Source organism: Castor canadensis, chromosome 1, assembly GCF_047511655.1.
Source record: "Castor canadensis chromosome 1, mCasCan1.hap1v2, whole genome shotgun sequence".
Classification (NCBI taxonomy): Eukaryota; Metazoa; Chordata; class Mammalia; order Rodentia; family Castoridae; genus Castor; species Castor canadensis.
Window position 1 is genome coordinate 41,517,488 of NC_133386.1, and position 13,648 is coordinate 41,531,135.

The 13,648-nt window shown below is 37.5% G+C and overlaps 1 long non-coding RNA gene across 4 annotated transcripts in view; it reads left to right on the top strand.

Moving 5' to 3' along the window:
- LOC141423965 (uncharacterized) overlaps positions 1 to 13,648 on the top strand; it is a 76,304-nt gene that overhangs the window by 44,577 nt on the left and 18,079 nt on the right. For 2 of the 4 annotated variants that reach the window (XR_012448722.1, XR_012448727.1), the window contains 3 exons: positions 1,222 to 8,043; positions 9,329 to 9,402; positions 9,890 to 12,189. This is a non-coding gene — a long non-coding RNA (uncharacterized lncRNA). Of the gene's footprint in view, positions 1 to 1,221; positions 8,044 to 9,328; positions 9,403 to 9,889; positions 12,190 to 13,648 lie in introns of those variants that run through there. The other 2 variants (XR_012448725.1, XR_012448726.1) reach the window with 2 other exon arrangements.

Here is a 13,648-nt window from a genome sequence, read left to right on the forward strand (position 1 = left end):
AGCACATAAAAAAACTGTTGGTGCTCTAGGGATTGTGTCAACTTGAATGTTCTTCTTACTCAAATTAGGCTGTTGCTCACTTTATTTACAGAAATAAAGGGGTTAAATGCTAAAAGTTGGAAATCTAAGATGCAATACTTCTTTTCACAAAGCATGAAGACTCAAACCAATTTGCTAATTTAGAAAAAAAATAATATTTCAATTCTTCAACATCAAAAATATCAATGTGTAGTTGACTTTCTGAAATGGTCTTCGAAGCATTTGTGTATTATGCTGTCTTTTTTTAGGAGTTTAATATTCCTACAATTGATGAAAACTTTATGTCTAGTTTTAAGTTCATACTTTTTTGATAGATGGTTTTAATGTGTCAGCTTGGCTGGGCTAGAGTACCCAAACACTAATCTAGGTTGTTACTTGGAAGGTATTTTGTAGATGGGGCTGACATCTGCAGTCAACTGACTTTAAGTCAAGAATGTAGGTGGCCCTGGCTTTTCTATTCTTAGAAGTAAACAGTGACTTTTACCTAAAAAAGAAGAAATTCTATCTAAAGATTGCAGCATCTTCTGACCAACAGTTTCCAGCCTGCAGGAATCTCCTGCAAACACTGAACTTGCCAACCTCTAAAGAACATGAGCCAATTCCTTTAAACAAATCCCTTTACAGACATAGTTTTACCTGTCTTTTACTCATTTTGTTTCTTTGAAAAAACTAATACACCTTTTCAACAAAACATTTTTACATGGATGAAAAGTGGAACAATGAGGCAGGCTAAAACATGGAAAGTTCTGGACTCATAGAAACTGAATATTACAACTCAGATTAACCACACACTGGCTCAGGGACCTCTCACCTGGCAGGGAACCACCCATGCCCTCCCCCCCCCCCACACTCATTTATTGCTGCATAGAAATCACCTGGTTCCAAACTTTTCATAGATTTAGCACAACTTTTAAAAGCACCTGGAAAAAAGAAGCTCTCTGCTCCAGATTCCACCTGTCCCCACCATGCTCCCTTTTGCATTTCCCTTCCCTAATTTTTAATAAATTCCATTTACACCCACATGTTCTGTGGTGGATTCTTCCCTGCAGGACACAAAGAATTTGAAAGTCTGATCACAGACTCCACCCATAGGCAACAATGTTGTAAATCATCCAGGAGAAGCCAGGAGCCACCAGAACTTGTACTTAAGAGTACTCTTTCTCTTTTCTTCCTTCTACACAGCCAAGGGGAACAGGCTGAGCTCTGCCTTTAGGAAAAGCAGCTGGGAGGACCCAGTGTTGTCCACCCAACATGGCCCACTCACTCCAAGGCCTGAGGTTGCAGAGGCGGTATCGCACCCAGCAGAATGCCCAGGTGTCCAACCACCAGACATGCGGTGTCTTGCCCCACACATGGACCAGAATCGCCCCGAGGTGCACGGTTTCCTTTGTCGGGTCCTGCCCCAGGGATGCACGACCCAGAAAGCAGGCTGCCTTAAAAATAGTGATGCCCTTCTCCCTCCTCTCTCATTCCTCCCCCATCCTGCACCATGCATGCAGCAGGTGTGTGCTGCTTGTGTTCTGTCTGCCTGGGCCAGGCAGGCAGCCTCTGCCCAGCAGCCTCCAGTTGTAAGGTTTGCAGTACCAGAGCCGGCGGGAGGAGGGAGCAGCACAAAAAGCACTGCTGCACTGCCTGCACCACCACCAACGGGAAGGGCTCAGAGGCTGGGAGGCTTGTGGCACCAGGGACCAGGCAGTTGCCCTACCCCAGCTCTCTAGCCCTGTCTCTCAGCTTGGCCAAAGCCTGTTACGCCTCTGGTATGGCTCTCCAGCACCCAAGCCTGCGCACCTGCTTGTGTACTGACTCTCTAGCCCACCTCTCAGTGTGGGCGGGGAAGCTGCTCCTTTGCTGTTGCACCACACTCACAGCCTAACCAGCAACAGGAGGAGGGAGCTGCACACTCCAAGACCCACTATCCATGTGGCCCAGCTCTGCAGCTACGCTCTGCTGCAAGCACCAGGGTAAGCTAACAGTACCACCTCTGGCGGCCACCACCCTGGTCCTCAGACCAGATCCTTCATTCCTGCAGCTGTATTATATCCATAGTCTTCTTCTTCTTCCTCCTTTATCACACGCTTTTGCCTGTTCTACCCATAATGCCTCTGTTTGCCCTGAGCACCCTGTCCCAATTATCATTTGTACTCTCCTTGTCCTCATGGCCTGCAGGGATCACAGAAATGCTCACCCTGAGGTCACATTCCCCTGTCCCAGGGACATATGCCCCAGGTCCACCAGCAAGCAACTGGCACCATTCACTGATTGGATTAATGGGATTATTTGCCAGATTCTAAAGATAGTTTCTAAGTCTCCTTTCTTTGGAGGCTAATAAGGACTTGCAGAATACTTCTCGAGGTAGAGCACCTGCTTAGCAAATGTAAGGCCATGAGTTTGAGGCCCACCTTAATTTGTTTCCCTTATTTGGCATATTTCTCGGACTTTTGTTTTTTCTTCATTAGGATAGTAGTTGGGTTGACATTCAGGATCAGCATCCCACTTAGGAACCCTCATGCAGGGGTGTAAGAGACTGGCCCTTTGGACAATGACAGGAAATTGGGGAACCTGCTGCTTTTTCACTCAGAGACGTCTGCTGGGGATCTTTAAACAAGCCAGGTTGGAAAGACCTGCAACTGAGATTTTCATGATTTAAGAGGGACCACTTTGAGGATCATGAAAAGAATCTCACTTTCTCTCAAAGGATCTTGAAGAGAATCTCTCTCTCTCTCTCTCTCTCTCTCTCTCTCTCTCTCTCCTCTCTCTCTCTCTCTCTCTCTCTCTTACTCTCTCTCTTTCCACTAGCCAGCATAGGGAGTTCCATTCAGGAGCCCTTGTGCAGGGGTGGAGGAATGACTCTTAGGAGAATAGATTTTTTCCTTCCCTTTCCCTCTCTCTCTTTCCACCAGCCAGTATAGGGGAAGCCAAGATATTCACTTGTCTGTATCTTAACTACTGCCAATGCTTTGATTCTGCTAATCTAAAAAGATGACTAACTCATATGGCAGTAACACCTGTCTTTCAGAGAGAGGTGTCTTTTATTCCTATAACAGATTGCTATGTTGAGCCTGTATGTTGCATGTAACATGTCTGTGTTCCATTTGAGAGACCCTTTGGAGAGACCATGTGGTCATAGGAAGTGCTGCCATCATGATGAAACTACCATATACCCAGTGCCATTTTGCCACTCCGTAGGGATAGGAAACTCATGATTAACAATATCTTGCCATCCTCTAGAAAAATTATAATGAACTTGTGGTTAAAATTCTCTAAATTAATACAGTTTTAACACATTAATCTGTAAAGAGTGTACAAAAAATAGAGTATTTGTGTTAAAGATCTGTTATAAACTACTTAAGAATCTAGCTTGCTAACCTACCAAAAATAAGGACAAGAAATGATTTCTTTAAGAGTGCATGCTGAATAAATGTGATTGTTTTGTGTGCATGTTTTCTGTGTATATCTTTGTGTATAAATTTGGTGGCCACCAAATTTTTACTTTTTGAGCTCATACATGCATGCTTAAATTGACTTTTTTTTTTGGCATGTCTAAGTTAAAATATCTGTATGTGTGTTTAGATGTCTTTAGAATGATTCTTAAACTACTTTTATACAGTTAATCTGTAAAACTGTCATTTAAAAAGTTATCTAAAGTTCTAATCCCAACCAGGGTTAACTATCCTCTGCTTTAGGATTAAAGACAATTTATGGACAAAAATCTATTTCATTCTGTCATGAGTGTAATTTACATTTAACTCTTTTATAATTAGGTGTATTAAACCATGTGTTCTTTTAGATTACTATTATAAAAAAGATAGTTTAATTTAATTTTCTTCCTGAGTCTTTTAAAGTATAAGGTTGCTAAGAGTTTTATTAAAAACAGTGTTGTCTAAATTTGGGTTTTTAACAAATGTTGTCTCAAGATACAAATTAAGGTCTTAAAGCTTCTAAGTTTATTTATATAATAAATTACATAAGTTTATATATATGGGAGGGAAAAGAGAGACTGGCTATAATGTTTGCCTAGAGAATTTTCTGAGGTCAAAATTTAAGGTGCTAATGTGTATTTAAAATGTGTTTCTGTTTCATCAAAATAACTAGCAGGGATTTTTTGGTGTTATAGGCTAAGACAAAATCTTACCAAAACCAAACAAAAGTTCACCCTTCAGATGGAATGATAAAACTTTAAGTTTTTATTGGGATCTACTAAAAAGGGGATTAATCCTACAATACTAAATTATGTGTGTCATTAACTCTCAGTGACTAAGCCTGTTATCTTTTGGCTTCAGGGGCTGCATGCAGGTAAATGACAGCCCTGCTGTGTGTCCCAAGCCATTCTGTTAACATCAGCAGTCTAGGATGTGATTTATCAATATCTAAGCTATGACTCTCAGTCATTGGGTTTCCTAACTTTATGCTTACTCCCTTGTCTTTATTTCTGTATCTAATCATTTGAGACATTAATCTTATTGATTTATTATCTTTTTAGAAAATGTACTTGTTCCCCATTATTCTCAAGTTTACAAGCTGGCAACAACCTATGGCCTGATGTGAAAACTGACCATGGGCAATGGGTTTGTATCAGACAGGCTCACCTTTGAGTGATATGGATTTGATAGTTAATTCTACTGGTTACAAAAGTTCATAGTAAGATACTTCCTTTTTAACACTCAAAAACTGTTTGCTTTTATATTGTTCTTTTTTCATTTTGCTTGTTGTTTTTGTAATCAGCCTCTTTGCCTACTGTATGATAGTTCTGATGTCTTATTATTTATTAGTAGACATATCTTAAAAGTTTTTTTATTAAAAAAACTCATCAAACTCAATGAGTAAGTTCCCTACATAGACCATTTGAAATTATTTATTATTCTTTGCATCCTGCCTAAATCTGTCTCTTGCCAGATGCAAAAACCCTAAGGTATTTTTCTGGTAATGGTAAGAAAACTAATTTTAAAGTAAGTAAAAATTCTTTTAAATGATTCTAATACTGCTTGTGCCTTGTATGTATATCTAATTGCTATAAAATCATTTACAGAGTTGAAAGTATACCCATGTAAACAGCTATAGTTCTTCTATCTAAGATACATTCTATCTAATAAGGTCTTTGACATTTCTGATTTTTTTATGACCAATGCTAAAAGTTCTGCCATTTAGACATGACATCTGCTTGCCAGATAAACATTGCTTTATCTGACATTAGCTAGATAAGCATTGTTTAAATATATGATATACAATTGAGCATTAAATCCAGGGCCATTTGGATTACTTACACTGCCTTCCCCTAACCATTAAAAAATTTAGGGTCTTTAATTGTCAGTACTGTATTGACACTACTGACAACCACTAACTTGTTACTTTACCTAACCAAAATTCAAAATTTAGACTGTGATGCTGCTACTGTGTTCTTTATATGTTACATGTCTTTACGGTCTTCAAGTAAATAAGTACTCTAAAATAGAGTTATAAAAAGACACTATACCAAACTGGTATCTTAACCTCTTTCCAAATTGTAATAAGAGGCTTACAAATACTATATAAAATTAAAAGAAATTAAACTGTTATATTAATTGCTAAATTGTTAACTGGCTACTTTAAGTTTTTCATTATAGTTCTAACCCTACAGGAGCATTTACAGATAAGTCCATGGAAAATGACTCTCACAGGTACTTATCTATCAACCAGGACAGACATTCTTAAGTATTGGGATCATTTTGTATTTTCCTTGTAAAGATTTATAACTGTTGTCTATTGACACTTTATAACGATTTAAAAGTGTCAGTACATTCCCTATGGGACAGACAATTAGATTAATTAATTCCAGCCTAAGGGCCAATTTTTAAAATAAGTATCTTTGTTGCTTAATTTGACCAGACTTTGCATTGGCACTGACTTCTGTCTGTTTGGTGTGTTATTTCCCTTCCTTCATGGGACAAAAATCTGACTTTCTAAAAGAATGTATGACTTTCCAGGAGAAGCTACTCCTGAATCCGAGGGACAAAACTGCCAAATTGGCAAAATCTTCAGAGACAACTGTTCAGAGAAACAGTTTAAGCCATCATGACCCCCAAGAATCTGCAAACTTCTTAAAGGAACAATGGCATTCAGCTACCCAAGACAGTTCAAAAGGACTACACAAATGAGGGGACTTCTCCAGATCTAGATGGAGTCAATTATGTCAGACCTCTAAATTAACCACAGCTGAGAGATTTTAGAAAGTATCTCTTATGCATGTGGTCTAATATTTAAGCCTTCTAGATTTCTGGCAAAAGGCAAACTCATGTCTTTAGCCAACGTCTTCTGTTTAAGCAAAGGCGATATGGGTTCTAATAGTATCTAACTTCTGCTTAGGGACGCTGTGAGTCTTCTTTCTGTATAGAACTGACTCCTGTTAATATTTACCCTCTAATTGGACTGACACCTGACCCTGGTAAACCTGGCCCCTAATGTAGATATTACCCCAATAGTACCCAAATCATGAGGCAACAGGACTATCGATCTCTACAGACAATCAAGATCTCAATAAACAACCTAGATCACCTTGTAGAACCTTAATTGTACAAGACAATAATTCAGACACCTTGTGTCCAAATAATCCCCAAGGGAAAAAAGTGGAGAGACAATTTCCCCTTATAGGTAAGATCTGCTGCCCCTTGCCAGTGCAAAGATTAAAAAAAGAGAGAGAGAGCTCCAGCCCCTCAGCAACCTCAAAAAGATATATTCAGGATCTCGCTCTCAGGGGAAATTTGAGGCAGGCTAAAACTAGGAAAAGTCAAGACTCACAGAACCTTAATAGTACTTCCCGGATTAACCATGCTCTGGCTCAAGGACCAACTAAGAACCACCCATATCCCTGCCTACTTGCTGATTATTGGATGGGAATCACCTGGTGTGGACAGCAGATTATGAGAAGCCTATGAGAACTGGACCTTAGCACAACTGTGCTCAATGTTCTGCAGACTGAGTTTGGCACAGCCCCAGCCACAGAATAAGGCTAACACAGATTTCTCCTGTTACAATATCACCCTCCCCGCCTCCCCCAGAAACTCTGTTCTACCTCCTTGTTTACCACTGGGTATAAAAGACTTGCTGAAGGAGGATGCAAGGCTTTTGGCTTTTGGCTTTTGCTTTTGAAGGGGGAAGGTTTTTTGGATGTGGGAGGCTTTTGGAAGGGAGGATTGCTGAAGGGAAATTGCTGAAGGGGGAAAATGAATTAATTGCTGAAGGGAAAGTGCTGAAGGGAAAAGAATTGCTGAAGGAGAATTGCTAAAGGGGAATTGCTAGCAAGTCTAAGGGTTGAGACTTAAAGAAAGCTAAAGAGAGAACATGGGACAGTGCAAGTCTGGGGGCAAAGACTTTAAGAGAGATTATGCTAAAGAAAAGCAAAGAGAAAACATGGGACAGAGCGAATCTAAGGAAAGAGACTTTAAAGAACAGAAAAGAAGACTTTAGAAGTGAAGTTTTAATGAACAGAAAGAAGAAAGGCTTTAGAAGCAAGGTTTTAAAGAACTGTAAGGGAGTAAGGCCTTAAAGAATAAAGATAGAGAAAAGAAGCAGAGTAAATGAAGAGAATAATAGAGAAAAGAAGCAATGAGGCAGTTGTGTGTCTCCATCCAAGTGCCCAACACACCTGGCCCCAACTTTCTGTCTGTCTATCCTGTGTCCTTTCTGCATCTCCCACTGCTGTCCAGCAAGCCCCAGTTCAGTAGTAACAAAGGAGCAAGAAAAAGCTCACTTCAACCTGGTTCTTCCCTTTCCATAGATTAGAGCAAGTTTCAAAAGCACCTAGAGAAGAAAAGGATACTCTCTCTGCCTCCAGATTCCACCTGTGCTCCCTTTTGTATTTCCCTTCCCTAACTTTTAATAAATTCCATTTATACCCACATGTCCTGCAATGGATTCTTCCCTGTGGAACACAAAGAAAAGAATTTGGAAGTCTTCTGATCACAGACTCTACTCGCCAGCAATAATAATATTTGAAAAATTGCCAATACTTATCATTAACCAGCAATTGCTGTAAGTTAAAACCCCCTTTTAGACCTAATATCCCTTTGACATAAAATGTTTCAATCCTAAATTCCTCTCTGTTTATCACATCTTCAGTCATCTACACATGGGCATGCACACACACATACACACATTCCTTCTTTTCTTTTTCTTTTGGAAGCAGGGTCATGATATGTAGCTTAGATTGCCCTTGAATTCCTTCTGCCTCAGACTGACTAGGGCTGGGATTACAGATGTGCATCTCTATGCTGAATTTTTCAGATATATTTTTTGATTGACTTTTCAATACCAATGAAGTCAAAGATCAAAAAATGAAACAATTCCCTTAAATTTCCTTTCAAGGGGTTTACTGCCACTTAGAGGCTATTCCTATGTAGTAGGGGAGATGAAAAAAGCATGTATAAACTCAAAACTATTATTTATTAGCAAGAAGGGGAAGAGAGACAGAGAGAAGAAAAAGGAGGAGAAATGGAAAAAGAGACAAATAGAGCTAAAGAGATGGGGAAGAGGGGAAAGAGTGAAAAAAATTAAACACAGTTTCCTAAAATTGTAACAGATTACTGCCTAATGTGAGAACTTGGGAGAAAAAAACCATGAGCATTTTATAGCCACCAGGGAATTATTCCATCACGGAAAATTTGTCACAGGAAAAAGACCAAGTATGAAACCACCTGCTCTCCTAGTTCAGATTGCTGAACATAAAGACAAGTAGGCTGTGGTTCTGGCCTTTAATGAACACTCTTATACCAAATCACAGTGGCTAGGTGATTATTTTTAGCAACTATTTTGAAGTGTCTAGACAATTTCTGAGGATCTGGAAAACTAGAGAACAAATCTCTGGAATATAATTACCACTTTAAAATTTCTTCTTTTCTGGTCTCAGCTGAAACCTAATGCTAACATTAGTCCCCACTAATTACTTTTTTTCTTATACTTTGACCAAAATCAAAACTATTACCTTTAACAATCAAAATTTCAGATGGAAGAAAATAAAAACTTCTATTAGAAAAGGGAAAAGAATAAAAAACATCTTTACTATTACTGTGAAATAACTTGATTCTACATTTTCTTTTAAAGATTATTGACATTGTTATAGTTTTTATTTGAAATGCATTCCAACTGTCCATGTGTTAAAGGCTTAGTTCCCAGCTTTGTGATGCTGGGAGAGGGTGAAAAATTTAAGAGATGTAATAGTCATATTCTGGTCATTGATGGTGGTACCCACATTTCCACTTTCTTTTTTACATCCTGGTCATTGGATGATGGATTCATTCTACTGTGTACTTCTGGAAAGATCATGATGTGCTGCCTCACCACAGGCTCAAAAGCAATACTACTAGCTGTTAGTGGACTGAAACCTCCAAAACTGTGAGTCAAAGTATTCTTACAAGTTGATTTATGTCAGGTATTTTGTTACAGTAGTGGAAAATTACAAACACAGACATTATCTGAATCTTTATATTTTACATATGGATCAGGAGGAATAAGGTGAAAAATTATATGTGGATTCAAGTTTGTGCTCTGAGACTGCCGATGATGTGGCATTGGAAAATTAACTCAATTTTTACATTTGGGTTTCTTCAACTGTAATAACTGTTGCTTTGGTTAGATTATCTCTTAAATTTCCTTCAGTAAGAAACTCCCTTCATGTTTCTTCAGATCACTAACTACAAATCCAACAGGAAAGTAGGAAAAGTATAAATAAATATAGCAGATATTTTTAAAAGCCAGAACACATGGCTAAGATATTATTTCCAAGAGAAAAAAATTAAAATATCAATTATTGTCACAAATTTAATTAGTGTGCTTTAAAGCATTCCATAATTATCAATTCTAATTTATATTATCTATACAGGGATTACAGAGAAGAACAGAACAAAAGGGGAGCCAGAATTCCAGCAGATGAAATAAAGGCCAAATATTTCTAGATTGTTTGAACACACATGCAAGGAAATTGGCCAGTTATTAGTTTTTAAAGTACACCTTGTCTGTCTCTGTGAATGAATTCAATGCTCTGAAGTAGCTCCTGGACATTTGTACAGACAAAAGGGTTCCTGCAACATCAGGGTCACCACAACCCTTTTTAAAAGGCACTCTGTGCTTCTTTCTTATCTGAAAAAAATCTTAGGTATGCTTTCAAGATTACTTTCTGGTAGGCTTTATAAGAAAATACCTCCTTTCACTCTGCTGCCTACTTCATGAGTCTATGTATGTGATAGGCACCAAACATTTTGAAATGCTCTGAGGTCTTTATAAAGAAACTTGTCTGGCCTCAGACCCCAGATAACAGTGTGTGTTTTTCATTTGTGAACAATCATTAAATGACTTTTGGAAATTGGGAAATTTGCAGAATAAATTTCATCAACTTTTAAATATCCTCTTTTGGGAAAAATAACCTTTCTGCTGTGTAATTCCTTTGATTTTTGTAATTAAAATACATTTTTTCACAAGTATTTTTGTCCTCTTGGAGTAGAACTTAAATCACTGTGCTTTATGGAAAACACATGATGTCTGATTTTTTTTTTAATCAGAAGCATTTCTCAAGTTATCCCAAATATATTTTATTTCCTTAAAAGGCAGCTTGAGGGACAGATGGAGAGGATTAAGCCCTTTATAATAATTAGAAGTATTGGCTTCCTGTGCAAACCTTTCCTGTCAAGTTCCTATCAGCATTTCTATCAAAGAACTGAGCTTCTGGGCCTTTTATTTTTTGGTGGAAACATTTCCAAATTTACATGTTAGATATTATAGTAATAAAAGTTTTGTAGAATTAAAAATTAAAATGAGAAAAAAGTTATACCATAAATATGCCAAGTTATTATTTCAATAGCAGCTTGTGAGAGAGAAAAGGAGGGAGGGAGGGAGGAAGGGAGGAAGAAAAGAAAGAAGGAAGGAAGGGAAAAGAGAGGAAAAGAAAGGAAGGGAAAAAGAGAGAAAGAAAAAAAAGAGGAAGGGAGGAAACAAATATGTTGTAACCACTGTAACCATTAGAGGAAGTAGTGTTGAATTAAGGTTGGAGCTCTTAGGTCTTCACAGCCTGCTTGACCTGAAAAATCTGAACATTGGTTCCTACAAGCATAAAAGGACAAGTGAAATCCAATTTTCTCTTCAGTTTAAAAAAACTAGTGCAAGTTTTTGATCATCATTTGTTATGAACTGAATTGTGAGTCCCTGAAATTCATTTTAAAGCCTAACCTTTCATCTCATAATGTGATTACATTTGAAAATAGGACCTTTAAAGATATGATTAAGTTATGAAGCATCTATGAGGGTGGATTCTCAATCCAATCTGACTGATGTTCTTACAAGAGGGAATTTGTACAAACAGAAATACCAGGGATTCAATCAGGGAAAAGACTATGGGAGGATGCAACAAGAAAGCAGACTATCTACAAACCACTGAGAGAGGCCTCTAAAGATACCAAACTTGTCGACATCTTGATCTTGGACTCTGTTTTATGACCTTCTTTCTAACCCTTCCCTTTCACACACACACATACATCTTATGTCTCCTCCTTTTATAAACCATTAATCCCACCATAAAGACCCTATTCCTATGACCTAAACTAGCCCTCATTACCTCCTAAAGACCCCATTTCTAAATATCATCACATTGGAAGTTAGAGTTTCAATATATGAATTGAGGGGAAGGGGAATACCAGCTTTCATTTAATACCTATTTCTATCCAGAATGGTAAGAAAATTCATTCTTTTATTTAATCCACAAGGTCTGTGATATTTTGTTATGGCAGCCCTAACACACTACTGCAATGTGCAACAGTGTTAATCATTAGTTTTATTTCTTATTAATTTTATTTCATTATTAGTTCCCAAACAAGTTAACAGGAACAATTTCTAATTGCAAATTTACCATTCAAAACCAGAAGAATTTTCATGTATGAACTAAAGTTTTGTACTAACAAATAAAAACATACCTCACAGTTCACATCCGTCTTACTATATTGACTTTAAACACAAAAATTGCAACAGGGGGCAGAGGTTGACAAATGTTTTCTGTAAAGTTCCAGATAATAAATGTGTTGGACACTGCAGACTACGTTATCTTTACTGCAAATACTAAATTTTGCTGTTTAGCAATACAGAATCACATGAATACAGCTATGTTCCAATAAAACTTAATGTGTAGACTCTGAAGTTTGTGTTTTCTATAAATTTCATTTTCTGACACATTCTCACTTAAGGATCAAGAAATGATTCAGAGACCCCCCTATTAGGGTCCACTTCTGAAAGGTCCCACCACTTCTTAATGTCCCCATACTGAGGACCAAGCTTCCAACACATGAATCCTTAGGGAACACTTAAACCACATCTAAACTATCACAGGCTCCAGGTCATGGAAGTCAGAATTCTAATGTAAATAGGACTTACCTTTTTAGTTCTTAAGTATTGAAATTGTATATTTAGTGTAAATGATATACCTAAATTAATTACTACCTGTGCCTAATAACACCTAATCCATCATTCTTCTGTTAAGGTGCATTGAAACCTAATATGGAAGACAAACCACAGACTAATACATTTTGCTTTGAAATTTAATATCAATATTTCTTTATATGAATAGCAAAGATGAATGGAGTAAGCCCAACACCATCGGTAATTTTCCTTGCTATACATTACCTAACATAGGACCAAAACAAATACAAGGACTATCATATATACATAGAAATATATACAGAAAGTGTATCCAAAAGTGAGACTGATAGAAGAGACAAATGGAGGAGGAAAAAAAGGAAAGAAAGACAGTGAATCATAATGAAGTACACCACATCTGTGTAAGAACAAGACACAAGGAAGCATGCTGAAAACTGTTAAACAACACAGGATAGGAGGAAAGAGTGAGAAGTACATTGGAGAGGGGTTAGATTGACATAAGTACAATGTGTATACAGATAAAATACCAAGGCAAAAAATCCCACTGAACAACGAAGAGATGAGGAAGAACAAAAATGAAAAACAGATCATAGAAGGGCACTAATGAGGGGAGGGTAAATGAAAGAAGTAAAGAAGGTGAATATGGTTGATGTACATTCGATATTCTATATAACCATGAATATGGTGCATTCAAATCTGTTAAAATCACTATAAGAAGGGGACTAAAGTAGAAAGGAGACTATTGTAGGAAAAGAACCAATTCAGTGTACAATATATGCATATTGTAGGAAATGTCACAATGAAATTTCCTGTATACATCATAAACAAATAAATTTTGCCTTTTAAAAAAAAAAGAAGGACAGGAAGTTAAAAACCAGTCTTATCCAGGGGTTTGTATCAGTGGGAGGGGGGAGGACATAGGAAAGGATGAATATGGTGGCAGGATTATGTATTCATGAAGGAAAATGAAACAAAGAGACCCATAGAAACTGTTCTAAGAAGGGGGAGAGGAATAAAAGAGAATGATGGAGGGTAGTGAATCTAAGATACATTCTAAGCACTTTTGTAAATGTCACAATGTACCCCTGATACAACTATAATATGTTAATAAATAAATAAAAGTAAATGAAATAAAACACATTACCTAAAATGACTACATATCTCTTTTTTGGGGAGAAAGGAATGGGGACTTCAACTCAGGGCTTTGTGCTTGCAAAGCAGG